The following is a 15,428-nucleotide window of genomic DNA, read 5'->3' as shown; positions in this document are numbered from 1 at the left end:
CCACTTAAACATAGTGTGCTCAAGGACAAATGCCCAAGTTGAAAAACACTACTGCTCATTATCAGTTGTAATGAATGTGAGTGGTGCACCTTGCAATCCATCTACCAGTGTTCCTGACAAAGGAAATGTATAGTTTTTAAAGCATGTGCCCTGAGTGTATGAGTCCACTTTTCAGCTATAGGAATCTATTGGTAAAGCATAATAAGCCCCAAAGAAGTCAAATAGTAGGAGAGCCTTTACTGTGAGTGTGTGTGTGTGTGTGTGTAAGAGGGGGAAAAAAGCACCTAGTGTAGATAGAAAGTTCAGATAAACAAACATTGGAAACAAAATTTTTAAGTGCTGTAAAAGATTGTGTATTTCAAAGCAATGATTCTGAGTATTCACTTAATACTAAATTTTCTAAAAGTTTAAGCATTCTATTTGGGAAAGGCCAGGAATAATAATGAAACTAATCATGCTATCTCTAACTTTTGCTCTGTTCAAATATATTGTGAGTGTAAATTCTACAGTCTATATGAGATCACATCCAAGGATATTTTAATGAAAATATCATAATACTAATGTTTAAACTATTATTAAAATGAGGATTCTGTGTATTGCTCATGTTTTTCGCATGCTAGGCAACATTATAGCAGAAGCTGGACATTTTGAAGTAGCAGTTTACCAAGTGCATCTTGACATACTTAATGCAAGAGTTAATAGTAAAATTTTATGAAAAAATGAAAAATTTTGGTCAAATATAAAAATGAATGTGGCACCATAATAGTAAGCATGATCCAAGGTTCTCTTGAGCAAACCAAGAAATGTCATTATGGTTAGGAGTAAAATTAGGAAATATGGTTTTAGGAAAGCTAAAGAAAGAGTTCTGAGAAACAGGCCTGTCAGCATTGCCTACTGTTTCTGCGAGCTCAGGTTAGATGAATCCTCGAAAATGCCCATTTGGTGTAGGAGCATGAAGCTCAAAGTTGACCTTCGTTAGAGAATATTCTTGTGTGTTGTAGAATGAGTGGGAGCTCATGAAATGGAGAGATTATGGGTGAATATGTCAAGAAGATTGGCTATGATACGGAATTTTTGGACTGGAACCCAATTCTTTTTCCAGCAGAGTTGAGGAATGAATCCACGGACAGCGGGTCGTATAGCAAAGGTGGAAATTTATTAAAGAACAAGTACAGATTCCCACATTGGGAGAGGGAAAGAGTCCCACAGAATGGACTCCCATGTGGGGATGATGGGAAAAATGGGACATTTTTTGGGGAGACTGGCAATTTGAATCTGTGCAAGTAACTTTATGTACATTCTTGGTAGCCTATAATTAAGTCACTGCCCCTTTCTCCACAATCTGGTATGGTGGGACCTGTTTTCCTGATTGCTCCCAATTTGCAAGGGGGCTAGAAACAAAGAATGTTAGCTCCAGGGGAGGTCACTGACACCACCCAGACCAGGCATTTAGATACCATCTAACTCCCCCATTCTAACTGACTCAGGAGGGGCTGTGGAAGCCCACCCCAAAGCCTGGTAGTTAGGAAACAGACAGAAAACAAAGAAACCGAAGGGTATAAAGAGAAAGCCTCCTTCATATTGGCTTACTCAGGTTTTGGAGAACTGACCCCCTGAGTCACTGTACTAGTACATGTGAAACATCCTACCTTATAATAGACAAATATGCACCTTCGCTACGCCCAAGCCACGCCCACCAACCAAGCCACGCCCACCAACCAATCAGGATGAGTATGCAAATTACTCCAACAAAGATGGCAGCTAATTTGCATATCAAGACAGCATAGAAAGAACCCAAAAGATGCTGAAGGGAGCAAAACTTCGGAGAAGCAAGCAAGCGGGGGGGGGGGGGGGGGGTGGGGAGGGAGGAGCAGAGGCGGGGCCGGGGGAGAAGGAAGGAGAGCGGGGCGGGCTGGCAGAGAAGGCGGGCCGGGGGACAAGGGAGGAGCGGAGGCAGGGCGGGGTAGAGTGCAGCAGAAACCCTATTGCAGGATTTTTCCTGCAACGGGAACGCTAGTCTGAAAATAAATGGGTTTATCCTGGACCTCCAAGTACTCCTGTGTATTTTTTGGTCACCTGGTAAATTCTGTAACAGGGAGGGGGAAAGGGTCCCACAGACTTGCTATTTCCATGGTTTATAAAGGCTGCAGTTCCTATGTCCTGATATCCCCTCTGATCGGTCTATAATCCCTTTCGAATTGGTTACCATAGTGATTCCTGAGGCCCTCTTCCCTCATAGTCCTTCCATTCCTTCTAGGCTTTCTTCCTCCTTCTTCATTTTGTAAACATAGACCTTTTATGGCTAATTCTAGTTCCCTTGTCTTATGGAAATATAGCTGCACCTGGCTTCCTTGTGTATGGAAATGTACCTTCTCCCAATCTGTAGCCCTATTTTTTTTTCCCATGGACTCCAATTCTAAAAATTCCCTAAACCTGCCTATATCCCCCTAAAATTTCTGTTTCAGCTATATATGGGAAAAGATCTAGATTATTAATTGATAGTAGAGTAGATAGGCCCTAGGATAAGGTGACCAGATGTCCCGCTTTTGGCGGGACAGTCCCGCTTTTGGCGGGACAGTCCCGATTTTTAACAATTTGTCCCGCATCCCGCGGCGTTTTAAAAAAGTCCCAATTTTTGGAAAGAATGCACGTCAAGCTAGGGAACAGCGGGAGAACGGGAAGGGAATATATGGTTTTTGGCGGCCATGTGGCTATTTAGCCAGGATATGAGTTTTAGATTATTTTTGTTAATTTTATAATGTTAAACTTTAATAATAACAAATAATTGTTGAGAACTGATTATCGAGAACTCCTTATCAAAGTTCGCATTGTTGATCAGTTGTTAGAATTTGACCACCATTGTTTGGACTTAATGAACAATGGCATTTTTTGGGATTGGCAACAACGAAAACATTTTGTAACTGTCTCTCAGATGATACACATTGTACTGCATGCTAGTAAGCTAGTTAAACAAGTGATGTCATTACAAATCAGCTATTCAGATAATTTAGGTAAGTAATTTATTTATTTATTTCATAAATACATAAATCTTCTTGAATTTAGCAGACAGTACTCATATTATTTATATTTTATAGTGGCCGCAAAAAGTCTAGCGCCAGCCTTGAAAGTGACACTTACGACTTACATTACGGCAAATTCATGACCTTTTAAACAACTACAGCAATATACTAAAAAAAATTCACTCAAATGAGAAATATGCCAAAGAATAAAATAATACTATACATAATTTTTTATTTATTATATTTGTAAATTGTACTTATGTTGAAATTTAAAAAAATATATTATAATACTATTTTTGCGTTCTATGAAAATTTTTGTTGCTCCATTTAGACCAAATTTTTAATCAAGAACCCCTCCCACCCCACACCCCACCCCCGGTCAATGGTGTTCCGCTTTACCAATGTTAAAATCTGGTCACATTACCCTAGGAGGGATTTAAAAGATAGATGAGGCTTGAATAGGTTTGTTATGTTTGTAATAATTAGGAGCCAAAAGAAAGGGAGAGGTTGATGATAAAAAAAGAGAGGTAGATCAATAGAATAAAACATGGAGAGAGCTCCAGAGCACAGGCATATATTTAAAGCCAATTTAAATGAACTCAGAACGTGCTATAAAAAATTTGTGTGTAATTGTGTGAAGCAAACCTAAAGTGAATTAGATCCAACAGAAAGAACAGAAAAAAAGTGCACTTATTAAGAGAGGATAAAATAATAAGTTATGAAGACAAAGTCTTCAGTAATTTGAAATGAATTTCACTTTAAACTGCATTAAATAAATGAGAAAATATTAAGAAGGTATCATGGCAATAATGAGTTTTAAGGTTTTTTTTAAATGCTGAATAATTAGGTCAGATTTTTCAAGTGGAGATTGAGTGATCATCCTTAGAGATGCAAAATATTCATGGAACCTATAACAAGGATGTTATTAAAGTTTCATATAAGTGTAATTCAGTTCAAAATAATAAGCTTTCATTTATCTTCCAGAATGTCAATCAAATTTAGCTCCAAATTTTTTATGGAAACGAAAATTCTATATAATAATTTTTACAGTTTCCAGATGAGAATGTCTGAAACTCCTCTAACATTGAAAAACATTTTTTTGAAGAGTTGAAAACCAGTGAAACTGTTATGTATAAATAACTACACTAATAAAAGAGAAAGATGCAAATTGGCTGTACCTTCGCCACGTCCACCAGCCAATCAGGAGTGAGTACGCAAATTAATCCAACAAAGATGGCAGGTTAATTTGCATACACAGGCGCCGAGTGGCCGGGGGTGGGATGCTTGCGTCCTCGCCATGGTGACAATGCAGGCGTTCCAAACCACCCCAGATGCTCGAGGCCTCTGGGCAGCATGGGAAGGCGGAAAGGCAGTTCCGGCCGGAGTGAAGGTGGTGCTGGCAGCCAGGGGAAGGAAGGCCCATTCTTGCATGAATCTTCATGCATCGGGCCTCTAGTAATTAAATAATTCCCCTGTTTAAAAAATTTGGTTCAGTTCAGTCATTACATCACTTCTCACATAAAAATGTAACTTGTTAAGGTTTAATTTATTGTCTACATTTGGCTGGATCATTCTATCTTTTCATTATTTATGCCACTATACTGGAAAGAAATCAATATCTGTTTATATGCTATAGCTGATAAAAATAAAGTTTCTTTATTATTAAGGTACATGATAGAGTGGCTAGTAAAAACTTAATATGAGAAACCTATATTCTATTATAGGAATATGACTTTCTCGTTGTCTAACAATATAAAATCAATCTATCTCTTTTTATATTTAATTTCTGCAAGAGAAACAGAATGAGATAACTTTCTATATATTCATAATAGAACAAATTTCACAGACACAGCTATCTTTTCTTCCATAGCATTTTAGCAATACTATGATTATTAATGATATATCTATTTAGTGTTACCACTTATTTCACCCTATATTTTCAAATATTTATAATTAAATAGCTCATTTGCTATCAGAGTAAGTAAAAATAATTTAACAGATTTTTATTTGAAGTGGTGAAAAGCTTATAATATGGCTTAGAAACTAGTATTTTTGTCATGTAGTGAAAGAAAGCACATGAAAGACACCATATCTGCATGCATATGGAGAATATGATTATTAATTGAACTCAAAGAAATTTTAACATGTGACTTCAGTTTAATCATTAAAAATAAATCCATGTCTGGTAGCCCAAGCTTAGTGGAGAGAGGTCAGGAGTGAATCTGGAGACCCAAACTGACAGTCTCCAAAACACTCTCCTTGTATTATATCCTTTTCAAAACATTACAGAATATCAATTGTATTTCAAAACCTTAATTTGCTTAAGTAGTCCCTTAGAAATGATCATTAGTGTGTTTTTTTTCAGTTTTGACTATTATAAACTTATATAATGATGATTTTCATCTGCAGAATGCTATTTTACATATGCTCAATGAAAGAGTATATACTTTAGTTCTGTTTTACTTAGAAGCTTTTGATATTGTTTAATATAAGTAGTTGATATTTTAAAATCCTGTCTCTTACTGTACCTCCCTCAATAATAGAAGCTGTTTTAAAATACTAAAATATGCCTCAAATGATGGACATAACACAAATTAATAGAAGCTCTGACTAATGCAGAACTTCTTCTAGTGTAACCATGGTTTCATCATTGAACATTTCTATTGTTAGTTCCCTATTCTAGTGGAGAAAAGCAAAACAGCAGGACTTTTTGATATCAGGATAATTTGAATGTAAAATGATAGACTATAATACAAAAGGAAGATAGCTGAACTTTTATGTGAGTATTGAATTAAATATATATATATATATATATATATATATATATATATATATATATATATCTTAATTTCACAAAGGTAATATGAATTCTTATGCCAAAGCTATGCCTCTAATTTAAACTTCAATTTATTGTGAAGAATGAAGTGCATAATGAAACATTAAGACAAACTGTCAATACCAATGCAGAAATGTTATGATTACAGTTGCTACTCGAGAGCAGGGATCATTTTGCTGAATTCCTTGTCAGTAAATTTATTGTTCAAATAATATGGTCCCTAAAATGTGGTCTAAAATGGATGGCTACAATCAATAGACTTATGATTTATGCATCTGTTGTAGATATTTTCATTGTCAGGATGCAAAGAAAAGAAAGAGGGCATACCAGTGGGAAATATGTTGAAGATGCAAATTACAGAATATGCTTTCAATTCACTAGTGGCAAGGAAATTTCAAGGTACACACCAGCTTCATATGTTTTTACCTTTTTTTGTAATTAGAAGAGAATAAATGTTCTTAAAAAGGTGTAAAGTGACAAGAGACATTAGCTCCTTTGGTAAATAATATTGAATAATTTTATGTGTTCTTGAAGTTACATTATAAATTTATATTGATCAATAGGTCTGTGACATAATTTATTAAATTAATTGTTATAATGTAAAGTTTATGTTTAAAAGCTCCCAGAGCAAAACCTTCAAAGATAATAAATTAACATTCCGTTGACCTGTTAGCCAAACATTGATGGGCATAGAAGATAATTTTTTTATTTTTTTTTTTAGAATTTTGCCCTGAGCTTCATCAAATTATGTTCAAATAAACAAAAATACTCCTATTTCATTTTTTAGAATGCTACATCAAAGTTCCTATTTGGGTTTTGGCAGATTAAAAACAACAAACTTGTAAATATTCTTTAAACTGAAAAATCATAATGGTGATTAATGACCCTCTAAGATAAATTCTTGAAATAGATCTTAGAATGGCAGGTTGTTTTTTTTTTCCCAATTTTCATGACTTATGTTGAGCTATGAACATTCCATATTCATTTTTTATGGTCTAGTATTAGAAAACATTTTCTAACTAATCAGAGATGCAGATGTCAGAAATAATTATTTTATTTAGTTTTAGCTTTGATTCTAAAACACTGTATTAAAGAGAAAAAGAAACAATATTTATGGCCTGATTTTCTTTTTTCTTTTCTTTCTTTCTTTCTTTCTTTCTTTCTTTCTTTCTTTCTTTCTTTCTTTCTTTCTTTCTTTCTTTCTTCCTTCCTTCCTTCCTTCCTTCCTTCCTTCCTTCCTTCCTTCCTTCCTTCCTTCCTTCCTCCTTCCTTCCTTCCTTCCTTCCTTCCTTCCTTCCTTCCTTCCTTCCTTCCTTCCTTCCTTCCTTCTTTCTTTCTTTCTTTCTTTCTTTCTTTCTTTCTTTCTTTCTTTCTTTCTTTCTTTCTTTCTTTCTTTCTTTCTTGTCTAAAGTTTTACATATGTCTCTTTTTCCCCCAATTGACACCCCCCCCGCCCCAGCCATTCCCACCCCAGACAAGCCACCACTGCCCCAGTGTATGTGTCCATTGTGGCCTGATTTTCTTATAAAAATGGTTTTATTAGTAGTAGTATTAATATTATTATTAAGAATTGATTTATTTTTAGTTCACAGAATGGTGTCATATGTAATGATAGACAAGAATTGGTGTTACTATGGAAATCATATATGATTCTCAGGTTTCTTAAATGTGAATTCATTAACAGTACAAAGTGGAGTTAGAACATTAGAAATGTATTTTAAACCCTACTCAGCATACCTTCTATTTACCATTTGATCTGACCATATTTTAAATTCTTTGGAGAAATGTAGTATAATTAATCTTATTATCTTCCACAAATATATATATATATATATATATATATATATATATATATATATATATATATAAAACAATTTTTTTCTGTGTATCACACAAAGATAAGCAAATGATTTGTTTTACTCTGTTTCTTTTTGTCTTTTTACATTAGCTTTTAAAGTGACTTTACTTTCAAAGATCTGAATCAAAGGGTAGTGTTAGCACTTATTTTAAAGGTGTCATTTAAGATTTTAATATACTTTCCTTTCACAATAATTAAATTGTGAACTGCTTGCCTATAATGGTTCCTGATACAAAAAACTTTTACTATAGGGATATCATTTAAGAACAGATTTATTTCAGAAAACTGACAGCATAATGGATATCACATCATTAACCTTGAAACCAAGACCTATAATTAGCTAAAGTTGACAAAGAACAAAGGTCACCATCTGAAGGTTATCCTGAACATCTTGATCTAATTTCTAAAGAACAAACCACTTCTTTTAACACCTGATCACAAAATAATAACTGTAAATTAGTCTACACTAAATCACCTTGTGTATCTGTGGAGTGCTTTTGTCACATGATAGGCAAATGACAATGAAGGAAATATTAGATTACTTTTGCTGATATTCACATGGTGCCTGATCCATAACGTATACGCCTACTAAGCTAGTGGTGTTTTATTAATCTTCTCCAATTAGCCAATGTGGTTAGTCCTTTCTAAAATGTGCCATTCCTTCACCAAGTATAGGTTTTCCTAAAGTTTTTAAAATAGATAACCCTTAAGCCTTGAATAGTCTTCCCACTTGAATAAATTAAAGATATCTTCAGGTCACAGAAAAGTAATTAATCAAACCATTCAAAGGGCTTTTAGGTAAAGATGTGGCCTTTAATTTACATGGCATGTACATTATTCCAGTAAAAGACAAGAAAACAAATAAGTACAAATGTAATTTGGGATTTTTTTCAACTAATGTAGGTTTGTAAAATAATATAATGTAAGATTAAAATGTAAATACCTAATGTACAAGTTCATGAAAGAAATAACATCTCTTATTCATATAAATATAAAAAATAGAGATGAAGGAAAGAAGGAATGAAGGAAAGAAGGAGGGGAAGAAGGAAGGAAGAAAGACTGTTAAAACAGTCATTGTTTATGGAATGACTGGGCATCAAATATTTCATGCAGATGGTACTGATAAATGACAAATATTCTTAGTTGCATGCTCATTTTACAATGTTTTGACAGTACCTACTTCATTAGCTATATCTTCAAGTATTTAGCCAATTTTAAATGTGCATAATCCTTTTGTACAGCTTGAATTTATTTTTATAATACATTTATATGGAATATTATGAGTTATTTGTTAAAATTAGAGCTTCTGATATAAGTATAACGTAATGTCTTCTAAAATGAACCAAAGCATAAATTATACATTTAAATTCATAAAATATAATGTTTATGGCAGTAAACATAACAGGATATAATAATACTAGAGGCCCAGTCCCTAGGCCTGGCCAGTGATCAGGGCCAATCGGTGCCTTCTGGCTGCTGGCCAGGGCCTTCCTTCGTTCCATGTCACCCCCTGGTGGCCAGTGCATGTCATAGCAATTGATAGGTCTCCTGGTCGAACTCCCGTGGGGACAATTTGCATATTAGGCTTTTATATATATAGATTCTTAAACACTGTCTGACAGGAGTATCAAGTTTATACTTAAAGTAAAAGTAAAGAAATTTAATTAAATTATATTTTCCCATATTATAAAAAAACTCTGTTTTAATCCAAATACAATTTTATTGTTCAGTTTTTTATAACATGCATCCAAATATTCAAATTACCTTATAGTACTTAAAAGAATTTCCTGTAATATGCCTTCTATTTTGAAATTTTGTCTCATTTGACCATAAAAATAATATCTGGGAGGTAATTATTTTTAGTAGCCCGCATTTTATTTAAGATTTTGAAAATGGTTTCTTGCATTGGCAGAATTCATCCTGCTTCCTGAAGCCTTGTCAGAACTCTGGATAAGCCTTCCCAGATGTTGCAAACCAACAAAGAATTCCTATTTAGAGATCCTCACATTTTCTGTGTCCTGAGTCTTTCCTGCTACACCCTCACTTGTCAGCCTACTACCTCAATTTCTCTCCATGGCAGAACTTAGGAAAATTTTTAAAGTAAGATTAGAGCCACTACAGTGTTCATTAAATGTTATAAAATGATTGAATAAAAGTGTGCCTTAAAAGAAAGACAGAATAAAATGTCTACTCATAACTACCGTATTTTCCGGCATATAAGACAACTTTTTAACCCAGGAAAATCTTCTCAAAAGTCGGGGGTCATCTTATACGCCGGGAGTCATCTTATAGGGCAGGTATATCCCAAACTCTATATTTTAACTGGAAAAGTTGGGGGTAGTCTTATATGCCCAGTTGTCTTATACGCTGGAAAATACGGTACTATACATGATGATATCGGAAGTTAGCTTGGCAACATATTGGTAAGGTAAGAGGGATAAACGAATAAAAAAATAAAATTGTATTTGATGTAGGAAAAGTTATTCGAGTGAACGATGTCTTTGCATATTTTAGTTTAATATTAAAAAAAATAAATGTTGGGAAACCAAGATGGTGGCATAAGGTATACACCTGTATGTGCTGCCTCTCACAACCACACCAAAACTACAACTAAAAGACAAAATGACTATCACGCAGAACCACGGGAAAGCTGGCGGAGTAGAAGTTCTACAACTAGAAGGAAAGAAAGAAGCTCATTGAGACTGTGTAGGAGGTGCAGAGGCGTGAAAAGCAGAGGCACAGAGGCGCGTGTGAATCCGGCTAGTGACTGGGTGCGCTGTTTTTTCCAATTGGAAGGGAAATACAAGCTCCCGACTGCTCTGAACTCCAGTTTCCGGCGAGCTCTGGGAACCCAGACTCATACGTGGAGAAACTGGACTGTCTGGCATTGGGTCGGAAAGTGAGAGTGGCTTTCTCGCCGAGGTGTGCGCAGGAATCATTGTTTACTGTACTGGGGTGAGGGATGCAGGGACGCAGAAACGCGGAGATGCAGAGAGGGCTGACTGGCAGCCATTGCTGTTTGCCACGCCTAGTGATTCCCTGAGACCCCGCCCCACCCAATTTACAAACCCGCCCGAGCTGTGCGCAGTGGCTTTTGCATATGAATAGCCTGCCCTTTTGCAGCTTAACCTAACAAATTGCAGCTGGGTCAGACAGCTCCAAAACTTCCAAACCCCAAGCAAAGAGGAGAAATCTGCAGATCTCCCTGTAGCTCCTGCTGGGTGGCCTCAGACAGTAGCTGACTTGCACCTCCTTGGAGATCCAGGAACCAGTGTACCTAGAGGTCAGTGTGAGATGACTCCAGATTTCAACTCCTCACATACATAAGTGACACACTCAAGAGGCAGACTCAGTGAGCACCAAAGCCCCATTGAAGCAAGTCCTGTTCCATAAGGGTGTCTCCAGCACAGCAGTTCTTCCATTATAGACACAGCTGATCCTCACAGCCAATTGGCCTGGAGATCAATTCCTCCCAGTGTACCAACAGCAATCAAGGCTTAACTACAACAAGTCTGTGCACACAGCCCACAAAGGGGAGCACCAAGAGTGTCCATCTCAGGTGATTGGGGAGGCTGAGCCACTGGGCCCTATAGGACACCTAGCACACAAAGCCACTCCATCAACACAGGGAAACAGCCAAAATGTGGAGACAAAGAAATATGTCACGAATGAAAGAAATGGAGGAAAGCAAACGACTGGATATAGAGTTCAAAACCACAGTCATAAGGTTACTCAAGAATCTTCTAGAAACCGCCGAGAAACTTAGTGAGACCTCTGAGGAACTTAGTGAGACCTTCAAGGATCTTAATGAGAATGCCAAAAAAAAAGGAAAAGGACCAGTCAGAAATTAAGCATACACTGTCTGAAATAAAGAATAATGTACAGAAATCCAACAGTAGACTAGAGGACCCCAAGAATCAAACCAAAGATTTGAAATGTGAGGAAGCAAAAAAACAAAACAAAACAAAACAAAACAAAAAAAAAACAACCAGAAAAACAAAAAGAAAAAGAATCCAAAAATATGAAGATAGTGTAAGGAGCCTCTGGGACAACTTCAAGTGTACCAACATCTGAATTATGGGGGTGCCAGAAGAAGAGAGAGAGCAAGATATTGAAAACCTATTAGAAGAAATAATGACAGAAAACTTTCCCTACCTGGTGAAAGAAAGACACATCATAATTAAAATGCCAAGGGCAAAAGACAAAGAGAGAATCTTGAAAGCAGCAAGAGAAAAACAGTTAGTTACCTACAAGGGAGCACCCATACGACTGTCAGTTGATTTCTCAACAGAAACTATGCAGGCCAGAAGGGAGTGGCAAGAAATATTCAAAATGATGAATAGCAAGAACCTACAACCAAGATTACTCTACCCAGCAAAGCTATCATTTAGAATTGAAGGTCAGATAAAGACCTTCACAGACAAGAAAAAGCTAAAGGAGTTCATCATCACCAAACCAGGATTACATGAAATGCTAAAAGGTATTCTTTAAGAAGAGGAAGAAGAAGAAAAAGGTAAAGATAAAAATTATGAACAACAAAGTGACAGCAAATACATATCTATCAACAAGTGAATCTAAAAATCAAGTCAATAAAAAATCTGATGAACAGAATAAACTGGTGAATATAATAGAATCAGGGGCATAGAAAGGGAGCAGACTGACAATTCTCAGGGGGAAGAGGGCGTGAGGGGTGCGAGAAGAGATTGGACAAAAATCTTACACCTATGAGGACAGTGGCGTGGGGGAAAGGGCATGGGGTGGGGGGAAATCAGGTGTAGGGGAGCTATGGGGTGGAAAAAGAAGAACATCTGTAATAATCTGAACAATAAAGGTTTATTAAAAAATAAAAATAAACAAATGTTTTCTTTTCTTGAGTAAGTCCAGTGTGTCAGCTACTAATTCAAGTGCATTGAAGCAAATACAACTCTTTACCTTTTTAAAGTAAAAACAATACCTTAGAACAGCAAATTTCAACCTTGTGCCATGGCAGGCACACTGGTGTGCCGCAAGAATTTTTAAAAACGTGCAATACCTGACTATTTAGTCAGGGCATTGACTTCTTTCCCCTTAGATTTTCAAATTAAAAACTGAGAACAGCCAACACAACAATAGCTGGCCAATGTGAATGAGTGAAAGTTTTATTATTTTTTCTTCAGATTGGCATAAAAAATGTTTTTGGGGGTGCCTCAGAATTTTAGTTATGAGTTCATGTGTGCCACGAGGTAAAAAGGTTGGAAATTGCTGCCTTAGAACAGTTTAAGTAGATATTTATTGCTTGTTTTGACAGGTTGCTCATCTGAATTTAACAATCATTATGGTAACTGCTCAAAGAGAGTATGTCGGATTTATCCTATCTACTGTGTCTGGCACAATAAATATTTGTTGGATGAATTAATAATTTACTGTTTTAAACACAGGGATATTTTATATTGATCTAAAACACATGTAATCCTAAAACAGTTGTATTATTAATGTTTTACCATGTGTTCTTATTTTTTTAAATGAGCTCTCATATAGCCTTGTCAAAGAATAATATTATCTGATATTAATAAACTAAATGGTATGTTGATGGCATAAATCTACAGATATACTAGTAAAAGCCTAAGCGACTGTTATGACCAGAACGACCAGTCGACCAGTCACTATGATGTGCACTGACCATCAGGGGGGCAGACACTCAATGCAGAAGCTTCCCCCTGGTGGTCAGTGCGCTCCCACAGTGGGAGCACTGCTCAGCCAGAAGCCAGGCTGGTGAGCGCAGCTGCCGCAGCTGGAGCCTCTCCTGCCTCCGTGGCAGGTGTTGTGGGTCGGGATGAGCCATGGCTTGGCGGCTTGGCCTGGCCCCGGCTCGGGCTCCTCCCCAGTCGCCTGCTGCTTTGGCACTGCTACATCCCTTGGGGGATGTCGGACTGCTGGTTTTGGCTTGGCCTGCAGGGATCGGGCTGAAACCAGCAGTCTTACATTCCCTGAGGGGTCCCAGATTGCCAGAGGGCACAGGCCAGGCTGAAGGACCCCACCTGTGCACAAATCCGTGCACCAGGCCTCTAATATTAACATACATTTTATAGAATTTAGTTATATATTCTCTAGATGAAACCTCAGAATTCAAAGAATAAAGCAAGGTATCTATTAGGAACATCCCTGACTTTCATCTGCTTGTATAAATTTGATCTACGGTGACCTCTAATTTTTATCTCACTGCAAATACTAGGTTTTGCCTGATTTCTCAGGTCTGGAAATACTGATGCTAATAATAGCTGTTATTTATTTTGCTCTGTATATAAATGATCTCCTTTAATTCTATGACGCAGATACTATTTTATCTCGATTTTATACATAATGAAATGGGAAATACAGAAAATTTAAATAATCTGCTTAAGGTTAGCTAGCATATGATAGGATTTGAAACTGGGCAGTCTGCTTAATTAATACTTTCAAGAATATGTTTTATTCCCTTACTTAGGGCCAGTGTCCTCACTTGCTCTTGCAAGGTCTGGAACTCTGCTCATATCTATATCTGAGTAAATCTCACATGATTCCCAGCATTCTATTTGCCCCTACTCAACTGCTGTTGGCAGTTTGGCACCTTGGTGATAACTTACATATCTATAAGATTATTTTAGGTTCTGTGGCTGAATGGGAATTCATAGATTCTGGAGGACATCCAGTTGGCTCACATCTGGTTCGTTGATATCAGGGTTTCGTTGTTTGTTTGTTTTGTTTTGGGCGTAATCCATGGAGATAACACTGGGAAAATATTTGGGGTTATGAAGAACCCAGTTTGCCCCTTTACTTGTCAAAATAAATTGTCATATGGGACATCAACTTGATATACTAGTGGCCTCCAAATATATTATCAGCAAGCTATACCAGTGGTCATGAAATAGAGAAGCTCACAGAACAAATTACTGAAATAATACATTTTATCAAATCTATTGAAAACACACTGAAGCAGAGAAAAGAGCTAGGATAAATTAACATAATTATGATAAGATACAGTGCAGAAGGACAACACCATCTGAATCCTGTTATATTACAAATGTCCTGTTCTTCTCCCTGCTGCACCAACCTTCCACACTGATGGTATGGTTTCAAGGGCCAGAGTTGAAGTTTGAGCTAGGAGTCAACAGGCAGAAGACACTCTGGGGCAACAACACATCCTTGTTCTACTAGAAACTAGAGAGATGCAGGAACAATTACACCTGGCTGATAGATGTAGCTCTCCAATTAGCTGAATGAACAGTCATGAGCTTCATTTGTATTACTTAGCAGAAAAAATATAGTGTTGTAATTGAGGTCACCAATGGATGGCCAAAAATGTTTGAGAATGATCTTTTTTTTTTTTTTTTTTTTTGCATATCTAGTGTTATCTGAACACCTACAAGCTCTTGTATATTTATTCTTAAGCATATATACATATTATAAATATATAGTACCTTGGTGTCTCATTAATATTTGTTATCTCTTATCTTTCCATCTCTTTCTGTCTATGTTTGACACACAGATGATCTGCTTTCTCATACTTAATTCCTATGAATTCTGCCCATCTCTAACAAACATTTTGCTTATCAGCTACTTATATATTCTTATTCTTAAACTACTTTGCCTATGTTTTTAAAACCTATTAATCTAATATAATTGAATTTTTAATAATAAATATGCATTTCATAAAGGTAGGCTGCTGTGGCTGATTGTATTTGCTAAATTGGCTTCA

The sequence above is a fragment of the Cnephaeus nilssonii genome, assembly GCF_951640355.1.
Source record: "Cnephaeus nilssonii genome assembly, chromosome: 6".
In the NCBI taxonomy this organism is placed as follows: domain Eukaryota; kingdom Metazoa; phylum Chordata; class Mammalia; order Chiroptera; family Vespertilionidae; genus Cnephaeus; species Cnephaeus nilssonii.
This window is presented reverse-complemented; position numbering follows the sequence as displayed.